At 40.8% G+C, this 25,104-nt stretch overlaps 1 protein-coding gene and 1 long non-coding RNA gene across 2 annotated transcripts in view; one reads left to right on the top strand and one right to left on the bottom strand.

Annotated features, from left to right (window-relative positions):
• CELF4 (CUGBP Elav-like family member 4) overlaps positions 1 to 25,104 on the bottom strand; it is a 710,588-nt gene that overhangs the window by 582,386 nt on the left and 103,098 nt on the right. The window lies entirely within an intron of this gene.
• On the top strand, positions 1,333 to 4,616 carry LOC128822469 (uncharacterized). Its single transcript, XR_008441443.1, has 3 exons — positions 1,333 to 1,447; positions 1,576 to 1,704; positions 4,403 to 4,616. It is a non-coding gene; the product is annotated as an uncharacterized LOC128822469 (long non-coding RNA).

Raw genomic sequence — 25,104 nt, 5'->3', positions numbered from 1 at the left:
ACTCCCACTTTATTTAGCAGCTGTAACTAAACCCTTACCAGTGCCCAGTGCAAGATACCTGCACCTAGGATGTGGCCAATATTGTATCCAAGCCTGAGCCAAGTTACACATGTCTGTGGGCATATGCACACAATTGAAACACATTCTCTAGTGGATTTTTAAGCATCTTTTAATCAAAATACCTAACTTACTCTATGCAATCATCTCCTATAGGGAGAAAAAAAAAAAGTGTCATGACACAATCACTGGAAAGAGGAGCACTATGACCAAGGAGACTAGAAGAGAGTGTAGGATTGAGACAAAGAATTTCGAGCAAAGTGATGCCAGATCACTTGCCTTTCTGCAGCCAGGCACTCAAGAACAGAGCTGCAAAGAGTTATCTGACCTCTGAGAACTGTGCCTTAGACACAGGACCTTATGGACATAATCACACACTTCTGGCTTCTCTGCCTGCAGCCTCCCTCTACTTTGTCCCCCAGGCAAAAAGCATTCAGGGACATAACCCTATTCACTTACTCAGGGGAAATTCTGCATTCCCAAAATGCAGATTGCAATGAGATTCCTTCCCAAAACAGAAAGTTCACAGGATCCCTTGGCACCTATAATTTCTCACACACAAAGGGAAAGAGCAGGAGAACGCAGCTGTATTCACCAGCTCAGATTATTATAATTAAAAAAAAAAAACAAAAAACAAACCCAAAACAAAGCCAAAAGGCCAGCTAAACACACTCTGGACATCCACATTTGTATAGTTTATAGCAGGTGCAAACCTAAAGAACATTATAAAAAACAACAACAACAAAAAAATCTAGGCCTTAGAGGATATGTCCAGAGTTTACTGACTTTTGAATACCATCATTGCCTTCATTACACTGCATTTACTTTGTGAACTGTCTTTCCCAAAAGCATTCCTTCATTTTTTACCTCCTCATCTTCCTTCTTTTTCCTATAAATGGTTAAGCCCTTGGCCATCAGATTCTACTGAAACTGGTGTAATGTCTGACAATTTATACAGATATTAGAAAATAAATTTATTAATTATGAAGTTCCCCATGCTTTACTGTATCCCTGTGGGCTCCATGAGGAGTTAAACTCCTCTGCTGGAAGGATGTGTATTTAAACTTGAGTGGGAATCTAATATATTCATAGCCTCAGACAAGTTATATGTGACATCTCACAAAACCTCACATGCTTTAAGAGCCACACTCACAGCAAACATGTTTATCTTCAGCACAACCAACTGAACTACTGTTTATTAGGTGACAATTCTGTAACCCACTGTGACACAACAAAGCCAAGTGCAGCCTCTTGCACAGGCAGGGAAAGCTAGGGAGCTCAAGAGGTCTCATGGCTGACAGTGAACATTCCTGCTGTAGGTAGCTCTCAAAATGTTCTTGTCCCAGTTGGCTACCGAGGGACATCAGTCTGGCACCCTATTTTTGAGTAGGTCTGAGTATCCATTCCTACAGGTCCCATTCCCTCTCCTGTTTGAGCACTGCCTGCAGCAGCTCCTGAGCTCTGCTGTGCACTGCACAGGACCAGGCACAGCAGCACTGACTGTGCCCTGGGATGCAGGGGGTCCAACCCAGCCTGGAGACACGGCACTCCAAGGAGCAGAGTGCCGGGATCACCACAGCACACACCATCCTGAGTGCAGACACAGTGCACGTGAGAATGGCTTCCTGCAGGAAGAGTTACCTAAAGGTTAGTAGACTTATTTCAGAACTTGATGCATTTGTAAAACATATTTAGTGGAAACAGCTCCTATTTCCTCCTTAATAGCAACAAAAATTATAATCTCTATAACCAACCTGAAAAGATGCTGGAAACTCTAACCCTCAAGCAAGGTTTCCTTTTTCTTGGCTATGAATGTTTATTTTCCCACACTTCATTAAAAATGTGTGTCTGTATGAGGAAAGGCAATGGAGAAGCTCTGGTTCTTCAGCATCCTTAAGAACAAAAGGATCTTCACAAATCTTTTTTTTATTCAGCTCAGTTAATATGGAAGTACATAGGGGAAGCAATTTAGGTGTGAGTTTACATACAGCTAGATGGATGCAGATATCCTCACAGTACACTTCCATGTAGATATATATTTATCTGTGTGTGTGTGTGTGTACGTGTGTGTATGTAAAATCTTCAAGACAGATAAAATGCACACAGCTGTTAGCAGCTGAAGCGGGCCTTAATTACACTCAGGTTGTCATGGTAACATCTGACAAGCTTTGCCTTCCTGGATGGGAGCGTTTGCCCACTTGGAGTTTCAGCGTACCAAGAGAGAGGTTCTAAGGAAAATTAGAATAAATCACACAACTTTCCCTGGCCTTTGTGTCTTCCTGCCAAGGCAAGAGGACTAGGAAAGAATATTGCTCCACAGGCTTGACACATCAGAACAAAGTAAAAAGCAAAATGGTACAGGAATTTAAAGGATAATGGCACTTAAAATACTTGTTTTGCTGAGAAGTAGCATCCAGCTTAAGATTTCACAGCATTATCATCATTATTTTTTAACATTTGTAAGGCCTCATTAATGTCAATAAGTTTGGTACATGAAATCATCGGTGGTAACATCTGAGCTTTTGTTTCTTTTATTCAAGATGACTAATGGAGACAGATGTTACCCATTTCAACTATCATCTTGTATCAAACCAATTACACAGTCAGGAAGAGAGCTTAGGTCAGTTCTAACTACAAGTCCATACTCTACTTAAGGGCAGCTGGTTTAATATGTATTCATTGATGTCTCATTGTCTCAGCTCTTGCCTCTCTCCTTGTAGGAATCAAATAATTCTTTGTTTTCCCTTCAAATGCCTTACAAAAGTAATTATTCCTATGAATAGGATGTTCAATCAGCTTCTCCGTCTTCATCCTTTCCATGTCATAAAAACTTTTAAAAACCTAAAAAAAACACACAAAGCAAACAGGAGAAGGCCTACTTAAAACACCACACATCAAGGCTACTTTTAGCCATCTGGCCCACATGCACGTTTTCCTGAATAGCTGGCAAAATAGCAGTCCTGTGATGCACAGCTTCCACAGAAAGCATCCATCTGGTGAGAGTGGTTCCAGCAAGTTAAGGAATCACAGAGTGGGAGTCAGTGATCTGAACTCCAAGTTTGAGTTATTCAACCTAGACTTCTTTTTATAGGCAATGCAGACCAACAGGCAAAGGTCAATGTGTCTCTGAAGGTTCCTGTCCCTTTCCTGGCTATAAAATGGGTCTAAGACAGCCCAATCTTGCATGGACAGTTGACTTTGAAATGCTGTAGATGGGGCAAGATGAATCCCCTCTAACAGCTCTGCAAAAGCAAAGACACAACAAGTGGCAGCTCCGCTTAAATCAAGCAGATGTGGCTCAACAGTTCTTGCACAAAGGGATGTTAGCAATGCAGAATTCATGTGTTTGTACAGCAGGCCTCCAAACACTGCTGTAATACATCTAAGAAAGAAGAACTGAAAATCCTAATGAAAGCAAATTTGCATACAAATGAAAGTTATTTTTGCACGCACTATTCCCCCACCTCCAGTTTCATTCTTTTCTCAGAACCTCAAGGATGCATAAGACACGAGGAATTACTGCTGGACAGAAACCCTGTTTCCATTTCCCACAAAGAGAAGAAACAGCAGAATTTCTCACAAAATGTGCTTGACTATCTCTAAGCACTGATGCGTTTAAGGAATAAGAAGAGGGGGACAAAAAGACTTATCTTTTTTTGTAACTTAAAAAGGTAGAAGAATAGCATTTCAAAGTGGAAAGTCAAAATGTTTCAGTTCAGAAAGCTGAAACAGAAATGAGAAAAGGGATAAACCCTCTGGGCCTCCCCCAGAATTTCAGAGGGCACAATGCTCTAAAAGGTTTTATTGCAAAATGGCATTTTTACACTAAAATCTATCTTTAAAGCCAAAAAAATATTTTAATAAAAAATTATTATTCTTTTTTTACGGAGCACTGAATATGTTATTTTGTCTCTGAAGGAGTCTCACATATTAACTTAGAGCTTTTTGCATCATCCTTTCCTAGGAACCTATGTTTCTAACTTTCACTCCTCTCTCTCTCTCTCTCTCACTCTCCTCCTCCCCCACTTTAATTTTATTATTATTTTTTTCTTTCATTTCATAAGCTCTTAGCTTTTTAATATGAGAGCCTTTTATTTCTATAAAACTGCAGCTGCTTTCATTTAGTTTTATGGATTTAATGTATTTAGAGGTTCCAAGAGAAGCTTGGAGCTGGCGGTATTATCCAGACATTTGCTGCTTAGTGCCTTTTCTAATGACAAGACTTATCTGATTCAGAACATTTCATATCTGTAGAAAAATTAATTCTCTCTCCCTTTGTCTTTAGGCCTCAAGATTTAATTTGTTCAGGGGATTCTTTCAAGCAATTTTTTTTTTCCCTTTGCAGATACCCTGATGACTTACTTCCAGTGCTGAAGTTGTTCTTCGTGCTGGCATTTTATTCTGAAGCATTTGCAACTTGGTCCTTGTGTGCCTTCCCATCACCACAGCATCTGAGCTGCTCTCAGGATTTAATGTATATTGTCCTCCTGCTCTGTGAGGCAGAGGTTGCCAATCTCACCATTTTACACACATGGAAATGAAGCCAAGAGGGAACCAGAGCTTGTATCTGCAATGGACCCATATTGATTTCAGTTTGAGTCACCCATCTCAAATATGCTTCTGAGTGAAACACAAAGTGGTTCAGTCTAGGCTGAACAGAATTTTTTCTGGAGGAGTGGAAGTGAGCTTGATATTAAGGCATGATATTAAGGTCACCATCCTTTCTATGGGTACCCCACACCAATCCATGGTATAATGTCCCTGGAAATGTTGTTTATGTCAAGCCAAAGAAACATATCAATCAGAGAAAGTCAGTCAATCAATGGCTGAAACTTTTTTGGACATCAATCTTCATACTGAGAAATACAGGATGGCAAATTGTGTCATTTAAGACAGCTCCAGAAACGGAACTAGCTACAGCTGTCCTGTACTGCTTGCAGGTGAACAGCATGTGAAGCAGCCTATCAGCATTCAAAAACCCCGTGATCTTTTTGTGGGCTGGACCATTAGACAAGCATATTCATTTAAGACTACTTTGTCTTCTCATCAGAGTAACCCAAGGACAGCAGCAGGATGCTAAGGCATGGACCAAGACTGCAATTACTGAAACACCAATTTAGTTATCACTTGCTATTACTCTGTCACCTCTGTTGCACAGGAGAAAACTGCACCTGTTCAGAAGCATGGTTATTATCCATATCTATTTTCTCTATTTCATCTTGCTGCTTTTTGTCCTCTGCAATAACTCCTGAGGACCTTTAGAAGGCCTCATACTAGCCTTCTTCTTCACCCCATCTATTAACCTGATCAGCAATGAAAAAGTTCATTGCAATATTCATACATCATTTTTAGGCTTTATTGTTAATATCCTTTAATACATTTATGGGGAATTTACACCTTACAGAAGCACCATTTCTAATCACTTAGGACAGTTCACTTTCTGAAACTCTTCCTGCATTTTTCTTGCAATATTAAGGACTAGACCACTGATCCCTAATGTACCATTTTCACATATTTATTTTTGTCTGATTAAAAACAAATAAAACCAAAACACCATACGTATATTTGAACATTGTTGGTTTTGAAATCTAAGTCTGAAAATGTGTATATTAAAAATTGACAATTAAATCAGTTGTAATTAGATCTGAATTTAAATTTTTGAAATTATGAAATAACTGCAAGAATAAGAAATAAGAAATGAACCTTAGGTCAGAAGACGAAGTTTCTCCAAAGTCACCAGAACTTTTAAGTTTGTCTTTCATGTACTTTTCATAAAAATAGGAACCCTGCAGAAATCTGAATTTGAGGTGACTGGGAATGGGACTGGGTCTAGAGATCAGAGCACAGAAAACAATTGCAACAGCAAAATAAAAGTCAGTGTTTTCCCCACCCCCATGAAGACTTCTAGAAAGTTAAAATTTAAAATATTGAGAACACAAGACTGATTGAGAAGGAAAGACATTCTCATGCTTTTGCTTCCATTTGTTCAAAGATCTGGGGGGAAAAACCAAACTCCCTATATGTCAAAAATCTGCCATTCTTATCCCTTTAACAGCTCATGTTTATGAGGCATTTCACTAAAATGAAGAGAAAATTATTTGCTGCTTTGCTAAAGAACAAAGCCACAAAAAATACCTTCATGTTTACATACCATAAGGCAGCCAAAGGGCACCCCTCAAACCCTACTAAATGCATTCCCATGCACCTACTTTCAAGAATTTTGATGGGAAAGCTCATAAAAAGCTTGTGTTTTATCAATTGATGGGGCAGGCTAGTTGTAACTGCATGTGGCACCATCCCTGAAACAGGAGAAAAGACAAGGGGTAGTAGGTATGAGACTGTCTCCCTATTTCCCATCTGAGTCCCACAATATTTAATATTAAATATTAAATATGTGTGTTAGATGCCTCACTGACCACTGAAGAAAGATTGTGCTAGGCACTACACAGGAGCAGACAGCATCTTGAAGAGCTTGCAACCCAAAAAGGTGAGACAGCAAATGGAGGTGACAGCAAAAAGGAAGTGACAGCAAGCTGCTTTTCAAGGATCACTGCAAAAAGATCAAGCAAAAGATGAAGTGGAAGCAAAACCCAACTTTTCAGCCCAAAGTTGAGTAAGGTGCATAGAGAGGGTGTAGGCCCTCCAGCACCTCTGCATACAGACACCTTCTCTGCACACACAAGTTTAGAGAGAACTTGTGGAGGGAAGGGCTTCTCCAAGGAGTCTGGAGAGATGGGCAGCAGAGGACACCTCAGGATCAGACACACAAGAGTCCACCCTGGAAACACACATCTCAAACTGAATCATGTCTCTTCAGGCCAGTGCTTCACAGTACCCATGCAGGGTTTAGAGGAGGGGGAGTTTGTTATCTCATGGAGGAGGCAACACAGCTAGGATGGGGCAGGGGGGTCACAGCAGTGGATGTTTGTACACATCACAGACCCCCAGCTCTCCTAGAAACTCATTCTCCCCGGTTTAATTCTCCAACAGAGACACAGACAGAGCTGAACTCCATACGCTCCATTTCATATCCCTTCCCTTATAAACCTTTATTAAGGCTTTATGTTACACAACTATCACCGATACAAAACATTTAGGCTTCCAGGAGACCGAGTGCATTAAAACTCCTTGCGTGGAATGGCAGGAACCAATTCCTCATTTTTACTGGCTGGGAACTGAACCTTAATAGGCCACAGAACACAAAACTCATAAACCATTGGAGTAAGGGGAGGAGGAGAGAGGGGGGAATAAGGAGGGAGGAAGGGGAGAAGTTTGTTGCTGAGGTTATGAAATTATAACAGAACAAAATATGTGAATCAGGCCACAGTGAGGAATTCTCCCCACCCATGGCAGAGTTAACCTTGCCACTGATGTCCAGCAGCTGGAGAGGACACAAATAAAGCAGGACCCTGCTCTTAACAAAATAAAGTGTTCCTTGGCACTGGAATAGCAGCAACCCTCATCTCCAGCTCTGGTGCTCCTCGGGAGAGTTTGGGGATTGCTGGCTCAGGCATGGGTTGCCTTTGCCTAGCAACCAGCACAAAGTCCGTCTGTCTGCCTGGTCTACAGTCGCTTCATCCTGCCTTCCCCCTGCTCCAAGCACACAGCAGGGTCTCCAAGCTCATTTGTCAGACTTCAGCTCCATCCACCTCTAAGCCCATCTAAAGACAGTGTTCTCCTGTACCAGCTGCAGGTAGCAAGATGGTTTGGGCCTTTGTGTATTTCATCCCGTTCCCCTTCATTGTATTCTGCTGTGCCAGCCCCTCATTGGGAAGCTCTCAGAGGAGGGACTACCTGCTCTGAGGAGATGGCTAACCCAACAGACTTACCTAGGAGGAAGAATTAGGCAGTTCTCTAGCCACACATCTCACTCTCTGCCTGGCTGTGATGTTAAAATACCTGTTTCTGCTGATGGGAACTGGGTGCAAGGATACCTTTAAAACAGGATGTGGCACAAAGCAAAAAAAAAAAAAAAAAAAAAAAAAAAAAAAAAAAAAGCAGCAAAAAAACCCAGAAAACTAGCCAAAAACCCACAACATCTGGAAGCTAATTTCTAAGGGCTGCTTTCCCTAGCAAATATCAGGTTCTCTAAATGCAGACACAGTTCTGCAGATTGGAGAGGAAAAGTCAATTCTACAACTCAGAACACTTCCCAGATGAATTAAATTCTGCTACCATTTATTTTGCTGCAGAAAGCAAAATAAAAAAGCAGATCCTAACAGTCTAGGATCCTGCCCATGCTGTGTCACTGTGACCTGAACCACCTGAGCCAGGAATGGTTTGACTTCCTGGAATAGTGAGAAGTCACTTTACTCCCCTGTCCAAGAAGAGGAACTTTTTAGGAAATTAAACAGGCTGAAAAGTGCAAGACAGAACTGGTAAATGCAATTGTGCTCCCGTCAGAGTCAGAAGTGGCTGCTCTCCAAAAATTGGAGCAAGTTAGTCCCTACATCAAGGTTTCTTCAAGTCAGAACAGAAGATAATCACCATTCTGGGCACAAGAGGGATATTTACTTAATGTGTTCTGACTTTAGAAATGGAAAATTATGAGATACATGGCAACAGTTACCTTCCAGAGCTTAAAGTTATCATAATGTCATTCTTCTAATTACAAATCAGACTCTTAGTACCAAAGGCCAAACGGAGCCTGGTTCCAGAGGTAAGAGCAGTATCAGCTAAAATTACTTTGGAAGCTGGCTGGTATCACATCACAGCCCACCACCAGGAATCTTCTCCCCTCTCCAATGGGCACCTCTTTTCTTGGGAAATCGCAGCCATGACCCAGTCTAAGCACAGGGCTATGAGATGCTGGATTCAGCCATGATAATCCTGGACCAGCATTGGCAAGGCTGAGACAGATGGTTGGTTATTCTCACTCTTCTGGGTTGCTAGGGCAGCACCAAAGTTTCTCATTGAAAAGCTTTTCTCTAAAAAAAAAGGTGGAAGAGACAATAGTTTTTTTAAAATTTTTAATGATATCAAATTCAATTGAAACGAGCTACTTTGTCATCACGGCTTGTTATCGATTGCAAGCTGAACATTCTCGGCAAAACTGGGACAAGCAAGAGTAAATCTTACATAAAAAGCACAGTTCTATTGATCACAGCAGCCGCCACTGGCCCTCCACTGAAGCAACAACCAGCTACTTTAATAAAAATGTAATTCTCCAGTAGAGAGGAACCCATCTGCCTTCCAAACTACTCTGCATCATACGCTTCCAAATGCTCTTGAGAGAGAAAGCAGACCAGTTCATCCCCCTGATAAAACACTATTACTATGCAGTGACACCATCACACTTGATTTAAATACATCTGGCATTTTCAGGTGTAATGCCTGAAGCAATAATACTAAAAAACCAGAACAACCCTAGTTGCACCCTCAGGGAGTTGCACGTGTGTGAACTAAGTAACTTATAGAGTTCCTATTTCCATAGTATCAATCTCTTTACATTCTGAAATGTATTTATCCTCCTACTGCTCAGGGGAAGGAGACATCATTGCTGCTCCTATTGCTTTTCCAATGCTTTCTCAGATCTTAATTTCCTATGGCATGGGATTTGGAGACCTGAATCTTGGTGTGGGCTTGAGGCCTGGTCATGGTCATGCAGGAAGACAGTGCTGTGTCAGAAATCTGGCTTTGACACCAGTCACAGATTGGACCCCAGGCTCTGCTGGGAGCCATTTGGCCAAAATGACTGTGATAATTATGACAGGTGTCCCTGAGGTTGTATTGGGATTTCTATCTCCATTTATACCACTAGGAAACCATATCTGGTCCCAAAGAGGCTGTTGTACATATTTCCCTTACCACCACCCACAGTGCCACATCAACATGCACTTTTAAGCTAGGCATGGGGAAAAGGAGGCCCAGAGCCCCCTGTTCTTTTACTGAGCCCCATGAGAAGTCCCTCCCCTCTGTCACAAGCTGGATCCTTGCACAATAAAGGACACGTAGCTCCTGTGTGGCCATGTGATTCTGAGGACTACAGGGCCTCTGCTCAGCAAGCTGAGGAGTTAATAGAAGCAAAACAAATCCCCCTTATTTGCCTCAGGGTTAAGGGTCAGTGTAAGTAAATCATTAATTAACAGGCTGGCACCTCAGTGCTATTGACAGGGTTTTGTGTACACAGTGGGACTGTGGCACCCCCTGCAATTAAGCAGGCAGTGAACTTTTCTCCTCCTGCTGCCTCCCACTCAGCTTGAGCAGGCTCACTCTCCCCTGTCCTCAGCAGAGGCTCCTCTTTATTCCTCCTCTCAGCACAGGTTACCAGCTGCCCCTGTGCTTATGCTTTTTGCCTGCCCAGCCCAGCTGCCTTCAGAAACCAAGTCCCCTTATTTTGTTGCTTACCAACTTCATGCAACACCTGCTCCTTTAAAAAACCTCACTGGCTATGCATCCATCAACTTAGGCATTTATTTCAGCCACCTACTCAGGTAAAGATGCACCTACAGACTCAAAAGGGCTGACAGGTACGTGGTGATAACTCTTCAGCCTCAAGACACTACATTGTCTCAGACGAAAAAAAAAAAATTCTTCAGCTCTCAGCCCTAGATTTAAATAAAAATTTGGGATCCTAATACATTACTAATAACGCCTGGATTTCTTTTTTTTTTTTTTCCTACTAATCAAAACAGGTCTGTTGACAACGTGATTTCTGTACCAGATGGGAAATTGCCATACAGACAGCAGTCATTTCAGAAACTCCAGTCACAGATCCTCTTAACAATCAGGCCTACAGTGTCAAATTTCCTAAGAAATTTGTTATACCATTTTCTTTGCAGGGGAGTCTGCTTTCTTTTGGTTGCTTTGGATTTCAGAAAGGTCTTGGCCTGCAGGCTGAAGGTCTGAGGTTGATAACAAAGACCAGCTGCCTCAGAGTTACATCATGCTGAGATCAACAGTGGCTTTGGAGCTGAGCTTAGAGTCTCAGGGAACTCCAGCTGGAAACCCAAGATCAAGGTTCATCATTCTCAAACCCAAAATTAAACATCCCATCGGTGTGACGTGAAGGGACAGCCTGCAGTCTGCCAGTTCCCAAACTACAAATCAGAGGCTGCCCTGGCGGAAGCTTAATGTATGTTTATGTGGCTCATAATTAAAACCTGTTACAGATGCTCTGATCTACTCAAACTTTTGAAATAGAAGCGTCTGAACAGACAACTTTCTCCACTCCTGAAGCATTGTATTAGTTCAATGTTGCCTTAAGATCTTTGGCACTATGTTTCATTTCAGGTAGAAATGACATAAAAAACATAATTGTAACACAGTAGAGGCTGAGACCATCCCCCTCCCCAAACACCTACAAATTGCTGTCATATTAATCTGATTCCCACAATGGCTTGCCTCCCCCACTTTTTTTTTCCTTTTTAATTTATGAAATTTTGTAAGTGCTTCATTATACCATTGAGAAACTACTTTGCGAACACAGTACAGTAAAGGTCCTGTGGTACAAAGTTGATTACCTTCCCACAGCACTTTCTAGAGGCAGAACAAAAAACAGAGTCTGCTTTTCTCTCTTTCAGCTTTTCTCTCTTTTGTAGCCACTGGAAGTTCTGATTAAAACTGGGAGGATGAAAAATAGGACATTTCCAGAAATTGTGCAAGAGCTTTGCTCAGATTTTGAGGTACCTTTAGCTATGACAGACTAGCATGTCCTCAAGAATTTAGATAACTCACAAGTTTGTCTCATTTCAAAGCTTGCATGCCAAGGTATTACTAAGTTTAAAGGCGCGTCCAAAGCAGTTGAGACAACTGGAAGTTCAAGTATGCTGATGGAAATAGCCTGTCCCAACCTAAGGCTCCCTGCCCTGCCCTTGTAACCTAAATTCTTTCTTCTTACATTTAGACGTAGTTACATAAAATGCTAATCTTCCTTGTATACTCTATCTACATGAAAAAAGTGCATATACACTGGAAAAATTTCTCTGAACAGGAAAAATTTCTCTGTGCTAGAAAAATTTATCTGTACTTGTGGATCATGCATCCTAATATTTCTGGACACCAAGACAAAAGAATCAGCACTTTCCTCCTCTTTCTGAGTGCTCCAATGGTATATGCTGCCTTTGTCTTTCAGCATCCAGTTCAGAGCCCTTGCACTAGTTACATGCAAATGCCACCCTGTATGCTTCCCAAATCAAATGGATGTTAAAAGCAGAAAGCTTCTAGCAGCCGAATTAACAGCACATAATTAGTCTCATGCATAAACCACTTAAAAAAGTACAGGGCACTTGGTGTCAAGATTAGACAATTAACTTTGTCAGAGCACAGGAGAAGGCACTGAAACACTTACATTTGCACCAGTGTATAAAGTCTGCAATTCTCACTGGGACTCGTGTGAGTAAATACTCTAGGTCAAAGCCTTGACAACCTTATTTAGATTTTGCTCACTTAGTGCAGGCTCTGCTCAAGTAAAGACCACATATAATCCAAGGAAAGACTTCAGTTTGGCTCTGTGTTTTGACAGCCTATAAAAGACCGTCTGGAGCATAAGCAGGATCAGCAAAAGTAAGACCTTCCTCATACACAACTCAGTCTGAAACCAGTTCTGTTTTACATGCTAGCCAAAACATGATTGTTCACTGCAGTACATTCTGCAGCGTCCCAGCCAGCCAAGATTCAAAAATTCCAAAATCAAGAAAGGGATTCAGCCAATTCCCTTTATGGTGAGATGTGGCATCAATAGAGTAATCCATCAACAATTCATATCTATGACCAAATGGGCTCTTTCCCTGGGGAGTGGCAGGCCCAGGGAGATTAGCACCTGTCTCTCTTCTGTTTATCACTGGCAGGTGCTTAACTAAGGCAAGATATCTGCTCTGCTATAGTGAACAAAGCGCCCAAAAGATAAGATGGATGTGCTGGGCCACTAAGCTAATGCTTGGTCAGGAAACAGAGCAAATGAGTCTGTTTATCAAAGGTGGCTTTGTGAGCTGATAGGAGGAACGTGGTAATTCATTAATATGGGGAGTATTCAGAGTCGATGAACAGTTACTAGGAAAAAGCCTTCTGCAGCACAAACAAAAGAAATCTACGGGTCCTGCAAAACCTGGGGACCTTGGTAACTGTACAACATAAGCAGCAGGCTGGCACAAGCTGGCTCTATTCAAGGTAATCCCTGGGCTGAAAGATTAGGGGATGCCAGGGCAGAGGCCTCTCTAGTCTGGAGGCTGTCTGGCCACATTCATGCGGTACCTTTGCTGACAAGCTTCCCCAGATGGCAGTGTTTGTAGCTTAGCTCCATCAGCTGGATACAGCAAATAGTAAATCAGCATTTGCAAGTAGAACATCTAGGTTTCATGTGGCCACGTGAAAGCTAGAAGAAGATATGTCTAAGAGCATAAGGAATGAAAGAGGAAAAATATTCCCCTCCTTCCAATTTTGCTGAAATGTTATGTAGACATCTGTAGGAGAATGTTTCTTCTCTTTAAATTATTGAGCATATAAACACAGAACAGCACAAAGGTTGTACTCATTCCACCTGAAGCAGAAGTTTAGAACTGTGGTGCTGCTTCCTGTGCCACTGAAGTCTCCAAATCTTCAGGATTCAAAGACTTTGCAAAAATATTAACTCACAAACACTGAAAAATTTGCCTGATATGAGAATGGAAATGTCTGTCAGGAGGTCTTACCCAAAATGTTGATGTCTAATATTTTTGTAGAAAATGTATAATCCTTTCATGTAGTAAAAGAAGTAGGTACCATTTGTTCTTCCCAGTAAAGGAAAAAATAGTTCCTTATGAATTTGTTTAATGTAAATAAGCCCTCTATTTGTCTTTAATAAATTCATGCATTATTAGAAAATCCTTTTTACAAGAAGACCCACTGAGCTATATCATCTCATTTTAAAAGATTTCCTGTTGGTGGAAAACAAAGCAGCCACCTGCAAGGGCCTTGTGCTCAAAAGGATTTAAATAAACACACACAGATAATTAGATCAGTTAACCTTGCAAATTAAAACAAGCACATTGCATTATCTCCAGTTTATCCTAAAAGAAAATATGAAGTTGCCTCAGATAAATAGTTTAATAAAGACAGTGAAGAGCTTATAACAAGCTGCATAATGCTAAATTTTCTAAGCATGTGGGTTAATAGGATGAAAACCTACTTTCTGACTAGCTTCATTTGGGAGACCTGGCTACTGATTTGCCTGGGACCAGGGGATTAATTTGCCAACCATGCTGTCAGAGCAGTTTCACCTAAAGTCACTTGGGCAACCTTAGCCTTTGGGTCACTCTCCATTAAGGGAAAAGGAAAGATTGGATGGCTGGCCACACTCAACTACTGCTCTGCAATGACTGTAAGAAGAAAAGCAAACATTTTACCTTCATTAGGCTGAAGCTAAGGAAGATGAAATACAGCCATGATCACAAAGTGCCACCAGGGCTGACCAGAAAAACTTTACTCCATTTAATGCACACTTCAAAGCTATGAAGCTTACTTGTCTCCTGTGAAGAGAGAACTGATATTTTAAGAGGAGAAATATCACTGCCTATTATCCAATGATTAGATGCAATTTTAGAGGAGAATTCTCTACCAGTATTAGAGCAGGTTTACTTACTGATTTGTAATGCCAGATGTCATCAAAACAGGATAAAGGGAACTTGTTGGTCTAATTACTGTTCTGAATCTAAGACACCATCCCAGTAAGAAATATACTTAGCAATATTATTCCAGAAAACATTTCAGTGCTTTCCAGGAGAAAAACTTTTGTGTGCTAATTTTTCCATCATGTCTGCTCATTATATTCAGCATTTTCTTGTGTTTCAAACAAGAAAGGATGCAGTCACAATTTAGACAGTGAACTTGACTGCACTACAGATCCTGCACACAGGTAGTTCCTCATCACAGGCCAGTTGCTCCTCGCTGCTGGAAGATGATAGGTGTTGATCTTGCAGTCAGGAGCTGCTGCTATTCTGGCAGTGCTGTCACTTCTGTGGATGGCATCTGTTTCATAAGCAAAACTGCTAACTTCTCAAAAATGTTTGGTGAATATCTGCTGTCAATGACAATTTAAGGCTTTTCTGGTTTTATATATATATTTTATATATATATATATATAAATATATATATACAAATATATATATATATATGTATACAAATATATATATACACTTTATACACCTATATAAAGAGTTGCAGTGAATGCCATTCAAGCACCAGGGACAAAAAGGTCTGTTGGCTACAACAGTGCCAATTTTTTTTTGCCTCAGTATTGACACCAAATCACGACTGTTGAAGATTCAGAAGATTCAGAAACAAGACGCTCTGTGAGGGAAGTTTAGAGATCTAGAGAGGTATAAGGTGGTGCCCCAAACAAAATAAATTAAAAAGTTTAGAGTGAGCACTTGCTGCTGTGTCACCTAATCTGATGTGCTGTATCTTGTGGGTCACAGAGGTTTTTTAAAGATATTGCAAGCCCTAGCAGAAATTGGTACCTACAGAAGTAGACTTTATAGAAGTAAACTGAGAACTGAATGGACATAGGGCTAAACTGATTTTTTTTTTTCAGGGTGCATTTAGGTTCCACACCAAGCACAAGCCAGAATCTCAGTTTTTTCTTCAGCCTTGTTTCTGTACACATAATGAAATTTCTAAGTCAAGGCTTGATTACCCACTGCCCTTGGTTACCAAATCATTCTGGTTAGCCCAGAAAACAAGCCCAAATTTGCATCTGCTGCTCTGCAGACAAATCCCCTGGGCTAGCACAGGGGAAGGTCATGGCATTGGGAGTGCATCCCTTAATGCCACAGGCTGTACTATGCAGCCTGTAAATAAACCCTGTAAGTAAACACCAGGTTTGGGTAGCAAGGCTATCCCTTCTGTGCTTTGCACTTCTTAACTTAAACATTAAGAAGAAGAATAGAGAACAAAAGTAAAACCAAGAAAATCCAATGTCAAAATGAAAAACAACACCCAAAAAAACAAAGCAAAAACAAACAACAACAACGCCTCTCCCCAAAAAATAATAATAAAAAAACACTAACCAAAACAAATGAAAAAAACCACCAAAAAAACAAATCAAACCAAACAAAAAAAGACAGAAAATAATCTGGCTGCTTCAATGCTACAGAACAGCTCTTCCCTCATCTATTTTACACCCCCGGCTTTCCGCTGCTGATCCAACACACTCGAGTTTCATTTCAGAAAGTGAAGCTGCTAAGCAGCTACCAAATGACCTTTGGCTCTTGGATGAGTATTTATGGCAGGCAACACATACATCAACAACAACAAAAAGTTTCCCCAGTAACGAAAATGTTTCTGCCAGCAATGAATCTTTTACAAGCTTGCAAGATGTATCAAGAGTCTAATAATCAGATTAAAATCACATCAAACTATGTTGGGAAGTCAAGGTGAAGGCCTTTGGATTGTTCTCATGAATAGCCTATCCAGACCTACCAGGTGATGATAAATTCAGGTTTTTGCTTGGTTGGTGTTTTTCAAATTTATTTTAAGGGCTTACAGTTTTTAAAAGCCAAGAGGTGGGAAAACAGTTGGTGTTTTAGCAGTTCTTGCCAGCGTCTGACAATAGTGAAATGGTTAAGGAAAAAAAAGAAATTTCTCCTGTGCAGGCAGCAGGTGACTGGACAATAAATACGTGATCTTTCTATGCATTTCGCAAAAGAGTTCAGGAGCTTTGTCTTCCTTTTATGGGTGAAAGCACAAAACTTAGGCAAAATGATTGGCCCGATAAAATCTATATTTCTAATAGTTAACCTGGTAAGAAATTTGAAACCTCACCTCCCAGGCTGTGGCTGGCATTTGCTTCCGGGATTACTGGAAACCAAATTTGTGAATGGGTTTTCTGTTTCCACCTACTTGAGAACAAGAATGGTCAGCTTTATTTTGCCAAACACAAGAAGAAATTATGAAGTCCCAGTGCTTTATTTCCATCTCCAATTAAGTGCTTTCCTGAAAAGTCTGGCTTAAATATTTCCTTTCCAGATATACAGCATCCTCTGTATAAGTGCTTGAAATAAATTCTATGTCCACATTGCTCCCTGACTTTTCCTTCCCACTGAAGGCCACCTGGAAAATACAGCCAAGCGTTGACAAAAGAAACAGTGTCATCTGTCAAGGTGAGCTATTAGGTGTGGGAACTGGAATTCAAAGCGTTAATAGCTGCTCTGGAGGTGTAAAGAATAGTGATCCAGGAATGTGTGCTACCAAAGATAAGCAGCTTCTATCCATACTGGCTACAGATGAGCATCTGAGCTCTAAAGCCCTACTCAGGTCATGACAGTCACCTGGGCATCTCCCTGCTCTACAGGGAGGCAGTAGTCTTGCTTTCAGGCTCAGATTAATCAGGTTTGTGCAAATCAGCAATTCAAATAGCTTCAATCACCCAGCTGATCGTTCACAAAGACAGTTTGGGAACATTCAGGTGAGACTGAAAATGGGCAATAATCTCCTTCACCCTGTCTGCTCTGTTTTCTAGAGGACAACTGACCATACCATGAGGGATCATGCATCAGGTTTCTCTACACTATAAAACATCAAAGAACTATGGGAAAAAGACAGTGAGAATACACTTAGGAAATACTAGGATGGTCTTGAATGTCTATAAGGATGCCTACAGCTAACCTAAAATACCAAATCCCAGGGAGAGAGTTTTTGAGATATGGAAGGGTTAATATCTGGATAAAGGGACTGAGATCAGTGAGCTCACACAAAAACACTGCAATACCAGATTATTGCTCCCACTTTAGCTTCATCTAAAAGTCAAATCACATGACTGCATTTTCCAGTTTAACTTGCACGTCTGCCACCACCAAGCCAGCCTCTGAGAATTGTATTCACCTGCTCTCTGCACAACTCCCACCAGCTTCCCAGTATAAGAAAAACAACATCCTTGGAAATAAAAGAGCTCTACCATCAGCTTAGTAAGCCCTGCTCCACCTCCTCCCACACATACTGGGAATGGACATAATGGATAGCTCACACAGAAAGAGAGGTTTATCGTGTCCTTGACTTAGCTCTACTTTCTGGGAATCCAGATGAAGACTTTTCACTGATTCCAACTGAGAGCAAAGCAAACCAGATACTGAACACATATATAAGAAAAATCTACCCACGTACTGACAGAAAATCCAATCAACTTCATCCCTTCCCCCAGTACTAACTTGGGTTCTCTGCACTGAAATGAGTCATTTGTAGTTGACTAATTCGCAGAGAGAGAGATCAAAACCAGCCACAGACAAAGCCTGAAGAGCCTCCTCATTGTCTTCCCTTTGGAACGGTAAAACTGTGCTTTAATTCCAACTTCAGAAAACCTCTGGTTTTTCCACAAAACCGCTTAAAACTGTGGACTCCCCAGACGACATCAAATAAACGCCAGTGGGGCTTCACCACACGGAGAGGTGACCTCTGGCAGACACGTGAGCGCCGGCTGCAGAGGCACTGGTGAGTCAGCAGCCAGCAGAAATGCGAGTGCACACTCTGGCCATATGCTGCTGGCTGTCTCATCCTCCTGTAGTAGATCCCACAGGCTCCAACATGTTCCTGCTGCTCCCCACTTACCCCAGAGAGAAGCGCTCCCCCAGATCACTGTGTTCGTGCCCAAGGTGGGCATAGGGATTGTCGCCTGTTGGAGTCCAGGACATCCCTCTGGCTGCCCTGGCTGTCTCGAGACCTTGGCAGGGGACTTGGAGACCTTGGCACGAAGTCAAAAACACCTGTGGCTTCAATTTAACCTGTGAAAAAAGCTGCCAAGTTTGTATGAGGAATTACAAGCCACAAGGGTTTGAGTAGTGTTGTAGTTGAATTAACACAGGGTGAAAAAGTAGAATTTTGGGGCTTTTTTAGACTAGGATTCAGGAGGTCAAGATGGAGGGATTTGGGCGTGTCCTAGCCTTCTTTTCCTTCTTGTCCTCCATGTTTTGGTGTGATGGTGACACTTTTCTATTGGTTTAAGGTAGAGACACACTATCTAACATAGATGATAGGTATTGCCACATTATTGTAAATATAGTACACGTAATTTCTAGTATAAAATGTAAACACCACCCGAGATGACACACAGAATGCCATGGCCTCCTTGCTAGATGGAGCTTGGCAGGTCAGAGAAAGAATGTTATAGATAAGGAAAAATACACAACCTTGAGAAGCTGATCCTATGCATTCCGACTCCTTCTTTGGCTGCACAGGCTAGGAAACAAAGACTTTTACAATCTTGGGGTCATCCTGAAACCGCAGACCCAGAGAGTAGCCCTGAAGGTCTGGCTGGGTGGCCAAAGAGCCAAACATCGCGGGGTAGTTCACTCAGCCCAGCACCCTGAGCTTCATCAGGAAATTGGCAACTGGTAAGAAAGATGCCTCGGCAGCCTTAGCTGTGCAGAGCAGGTTTCGGCCTGGAAAGATTTGCCTGTGGTAATGAATAAGGGTGTAGGGAAAAGTTGTCAGGGCCTCCTGCCCTTTGAGGGCTGTGCTGAGCTGGTCCATTCTCGGTCATAATCTAGAGAGCTTAATGTAACTAATCTCTTCCTTTTAGTGTCTTCCCCTTCCTCACTGAGAGTTATTTCAGCCCCTCTTGATGTTTTCCAGTTTAGCAAGGGTCCTCCTTTTCTTTTAAATCACTTTAAGATCGTTCTTTGGGTTATTTTTCATAAATTTAAATCTTAATGAGAATTACATCAGTATTTTCATTTAAATGAAGCTGTTTTCATTACATGAAATTGCTTCAATGTACTTTTGTATAATGCTCATTTTCACAGGGAATCTGAAAAACTATGAATGCATTCCTTTAAAAAAAGTAAAATTTTAACTCCATTTAACCATTCCATATTTCCCATAAAACAGTTTTCCTAGGTTTCCTTTTGAATTTATTTCTTTGAGGGTAGGCAAGGTGATGAAATTATGATCCAGAGGTGGAGAGTCGAACTTAGAATGGATTTGAATATTTGTTAGGTTTGCAATGAACTTGTTTGAGTTCACATCAAATCTCTCTATGCCTCCCATGTATTACTCATATTTCCTCATATTAGTGTGCATATGTACACACTGTGATTTGTTTTGTGTAACCATTTCCTGCCTTGTGGAGGTTTGAAATTTCGCTCTGGGTTGTGAATTCATAATTATTTTGCTGATTTATTTTTTTTTTTTTTAATTCTGTGATGCTTCTCATGCATCTGAGTTACCACATCAGCTACCTGTAATGACCAGAAGGGATATTTCTTGGGAAGGAAACTTAAACTTTACTTTACTTTGTGAGGAAAGAATTTGAAGGAATTAACTGTGGGAGAGAAAGGCACACTACATCTCACTTGAGTATGTGGTGATGAGAGGACTGTCTCTCCTGATTGTCTCATCCAAACCAATATATAAAGAAACTCTTCAGGGGGAAACGAGCATCTCCTCTCTTCAGACAAGACAGAAAATGCACTCTATGCAGCAAGGAAATTAGCACCTATTTACCCTGCATGCACTCCAAAAGAGAGGCCATTGAGGCAAGCCAGCAAGTATGTGATCCCATAATGGATAATCACAGACTGATGTGGGTTCGTGTTCCTGCTTCCTGACAAACAGTTTTTCAGAGCATATCATCTACATTTTTCAGATCTTCTGAGGACCTGTGAGCCAGCTACTTGTACTCTAGGAAGAGTGGATATTCAAAATTAGAGAAGAAATATCAACTAGGAATGAAACGAAGACTCTTCTGGTAAATAAACAGACCCTGATGAAGTGAGCATCAAGGGAGGATTTCTAATTTTCTTCTTGAAAGCAATATGTTTCATCTGTATGCCACTTATAAGTAAGTGCTTTTTTCCATCTCTGTGATTCAGTTTGAACCAGAACAGTTCCAAACCCAGTAACATTATGAGTAAACAGTAACATTCCTGAACTTAATTATTAAGAAGAGCTTTCTACTGATTGACTTTTTAATAATAGAATGCAAATTATGGACTATGAGGATTATTTGTTTAGAAATATTAATCAGCAATTATTTTCTCTAGCAAAAATATAGATTTTTCTTCCATTATTGTGGAGAGGGGTATTACTTATTGTTTACATTCCTTATTTTTCCATTTTTCTGACTGTATAGAAATTGGCAAAAGAAATATGTTGTTGGGATTTTTTTTTTCCAAGGTTCAAGCAGAATTGTCTTTGAAAATAATTTAAAAGGGATTTTTATCAAACGGTCTGAAAAATAAAACACAACAAAACCCTAAGCTGTTCAGCAGTGTTCTCAGAATACTGGAAACTAGAGTGAACCTCTGCAAATGGGATTTGCAAAATTAGTATTTGCATTCAATTTTCAGCATCTACGTCACTTAAATTTTCAGAGAGCTTTTCAGAAGCCCCAAGAGGTAGAATACAAAAGATACAGCCTAGTCAGGAAACTGTACATTAATACTTATATTTTCACTTCATCTCCTTTGAAGGTCTGCTTGAAGTTGTACAAAAACAGGACTCATAGGATATAGTTGCCCATAATAACTAGTATCCCGTATTGAAACCCATTTATCCAACTTTCAAAACATACTCTGGACCCACCTGTCACTTCAAACATCAAAGGTTGTATTGAAGGGATATTTGAACAGGAAAGACCTTATTAGGAAGTGGGGACCACAAGATATTAAAAAATACCATCAGAATGACGTAAGAAACACTCAGGCAAGTGTCTGACTCCTCTCTCTTTCTTGCTTTTTACATTAGATACATTCATCCTTTGTTAAAGGTCTCTGTCTGCTACTTGATACAACAAATAAAGCATAAAGTGTGGGAATATTAAATCTCTCCCCAAAGTTTCAAGAAAGCCCTTCTCCCTTTTCTTCCGGGCAAACTGAGTGGGGCTTTTTCCCCCTCCCACTCTGTCTGAAGAACTGGGGGAAAGGGCAAGAGATATTTCCATGTGAAATCAAAAGGTAGCCTTGAATCAAGTCTGATAGGCTGCTGAAAATTCAGCACAGAAACATGTTTCTGTCAGTGAAAGACCTTGTTTGTTACCGTAAGGATTGTACGCAGCACGTTGTTTGATCCTGAGAGGACTTTGATCTATGCTAGCACCTAAAATATAGCAAAGGATGTCACTAGGCTTTGGAAAAAGAAGGGAAAGGAGAAACAGGAAGGCAGGCTAAGTGCAGGTGTGCGGTACTAAAGCAGGTGACACTGAATTATTGATGTATTGGTCAAGTGAAAGTGGTTTTGTACAGAGGAGAGCTGGGTATTGCACGTCTGGTGGGAACTAGATCTTGGTGTCTACCCCAGAAAACACTATTCAGGGACAGAGAAGGTCCAGCAGAGCACATCAGAGCAACTTTGGGCATTAAATTCAGAGAAATAATTCCTCTACTTACGTGACCTGTCTTCTAAGCCTTCTCTGAGGTATGAGTGAAATGAAAGCAGTCTCCCCTCCTTCTTGTATCACCCGAATTGGAAGAGGTTTGATTGAGGATCAGTGTTGAAACCATTCTTGACCACTACAAATGTGCTAATAAACAAAAAGGGGTTATACAGAGGTGCTCCTGAGCCACCACACTGCTGTGGGTGCTGATCCAGAGCTATCAGGGAAAGATGTATAGGCAGTTAAGGCCAAGGGCCATCTCTGGATGTGAACAGGTCAGAGGTGGGTGCAGGTCTCTGAGAGCACATGAATTTTTCTGGTGTTGGTAAACAGTATGGAGATGTAGCAGGAAATCTCATTGCTAAGACAAGCAGGTAGAACATTTTTTACATACAGGTGTTTGATGTTTGTGTACCTGTGAGCAGCATGGGAGACTTTAAGCAAAAAAACACTGAAAGGAAGTTGCCTAGGACCATCTCTTTCATATGCTAGGGTGATTCCCTCATCTGTCCCAAGGACACTGTTTATTCACAAAAACAACCCCAAAATACACCTTGTGCTTAAAAATAACAAGATGAACCTGAAACTCCCCTTGACAAAAGCAATGTTTCTCTGCAATTCTCACCCACAGAAGTGGAGAGGAGACATATGACCAAGGAAGACAATGGATGCTGTGTTTTTCCCTGTGCTTATTGATGCTGGAGCAACTTGGAGGAGTTTTGCTCCCTGCTGGCCATCTCCCTTTTCCATGCCCTTTGGTGAGATGTGGTGAAACATGATAGGCATCTTGCATTATGTCTTGGAGAGATGCAGAGAGGAGAGAAATGAGGAATACTTAATACGATGCAGAGGTTCACTGCAGTGACAATAGTCTCTATTATTCTTGACATGACCCTAATGCAAGCACAAGGCTGTTTGTAGGATGCCTCTTTTTATCGACAAGTGTATCTGACCCAAATTTTATTACAGATGTCAAATACAGTATGGACAAGTACAGCATGAGTCTAAGAGAAATTCTCCTTTCTTAAAAAAAAAAAAAAAAAAAAAAAAAAAAAAAAAAATAAAGCACTAGTAAGAATGTCACTCTTTCCTTATTTATTTTCAGGTCAATCATGAGAAAGAGAAGAGAGGCAGCCCCCTTCTGAAAGGCAAGAATCATCCTGAGCCATCAACTTATATTGGAAGAAAGCTTTTCCCTTCCAACAGTTATCATCCTTTGTCAGCATCACAGGAGTGTCTAGGACACTGTAGTCAAAAGCAGGAGTTGTCACTGATAAGCACTGTGCACAAACACAGATGCATATGAAAGGAAAAATACTTTTCTGGAGGACTCTAAATGTCTACCAATCAAAGAGATAACTCTGAGGGAAGGTTAATTAGCTCCATTTCATAGTTAGGATATCAAGGCAAAGGTGGGTCTGTTGAATTCCGTTATGTAGGCAAGTGTTGAATCTAGAGTTTGGAAATCCTGGTTCTAGTTCAGCCCTGAAAACTGCTCTTTATTCTAGGTATTTCTCTCTTCACTTTCTCACAGCCTCACTTTCCCACCTCAGGGAGGACACAGGAGGGCAGTTTGTACAGAGACAACTGAGGAGCTGCCGACATCTCAATGAAACCTGAGGTCATGTGCAGCAAATTCCATCTGTGTGCCTGGTCCCCTCTCATCGCTGCATGCCAAAACCCTATACATTCATCTTAAAATCATCCAGGTCTGGTATTGTGCCTCAATGAACCACACCAAAATATTCATCCACTCAAAAAAGTCCTTAGCATTTCCAGAAAATTACATAGCAATTTCTATAAACATGGAGGGAGAGGAGGAGAAAATAAAGGAAGCATGTGTGCAAATATCTTCAAACAGTCAAGGATCAAGTGAGTAGGAAATTTAGCTGGAGAGAGCAGAGAAAAGCCAGTGTCTGTTCACTTTTTAGTTTGAATTAGGTAATGCAGGGATTTGTATTAGGGAAACTACGTATGTCAAGCAAATGTCATGCCTGCCTGTTTGGGTTGATTTCTGCTTTTCTGGCTTTTTCATTTGAGCAAGAATTTTCTATCAGATCCAAAACTCAGTCTTCACATAAATGCATGATCAAATCCACTACGATCCCTCAAATGAAAAGATTCTGAATTGACATTTTCTAGAGAAAATACTTTAATTAAAAATATTTTTTAAAAAATACAAAAAATACACCCTAAAAACAAACAAGCCCCTCCCCCAACCCTAAACTAACCAACCAAAAAAACCCCATAATGCCCTAGCAAAGGTCTTATGCGTTATTAAGAATACTGTCTAGGTGAAGACAAAAAATACAAAATAAGAAAAAGAAAAGAGAAAAAAGAGAAGCCAGATCATGACATGACAGAGACCACTGGACCTCTCGGTCAATACAGCAGTACTGAATTCCTCTAGATATGCAGAACTGGTATATAAGCACAGCATTTGGGGATGAGATAGACTTCTTAAGGAGAAATCAGAATTTGGGGTTTTATTTGTTTCAGTCAAAGGAGAAATGTTATGAAGTCTTCATTCTGGAAATTTGCCTTTCTTCATAGGTTGAGTAAAAATTTTAGGATGGAAAAATGTATTCACACTCCAGGTAACTCATACTCCAGGTTCAAAGAATAAATCCAGGTCTTAACAACTGGATGAATGGGTGATTTTAAATTTGCATGATAGATACTATGGTCTCCATGGTTTTGGATTTCTGCATGCCACTGACATGGCTACTGCTTCAGAAACTAAGTCCACTCACAGAAAAACAATTTTC

Source organism: Vidua macroura, chromosome Z (genome assembly GCF_024509145.1).
Source record: "Vidua macroura isolate BioBank_ID:100142 chromosome Z, ASM2450914v1, whole genome shotgun sequence".
NCBI classification, from domain to species: domain Eukaryota; kingdom Metazoa; phylum Chordata; class Aves; order Passeriformes; family Viduidae; genus Vidua; species Vidua macroura.
Note: the sequence above shows the minus strand (reverse complement) of the source record. Positions and strands in the feature narration are given on the sequence as shown.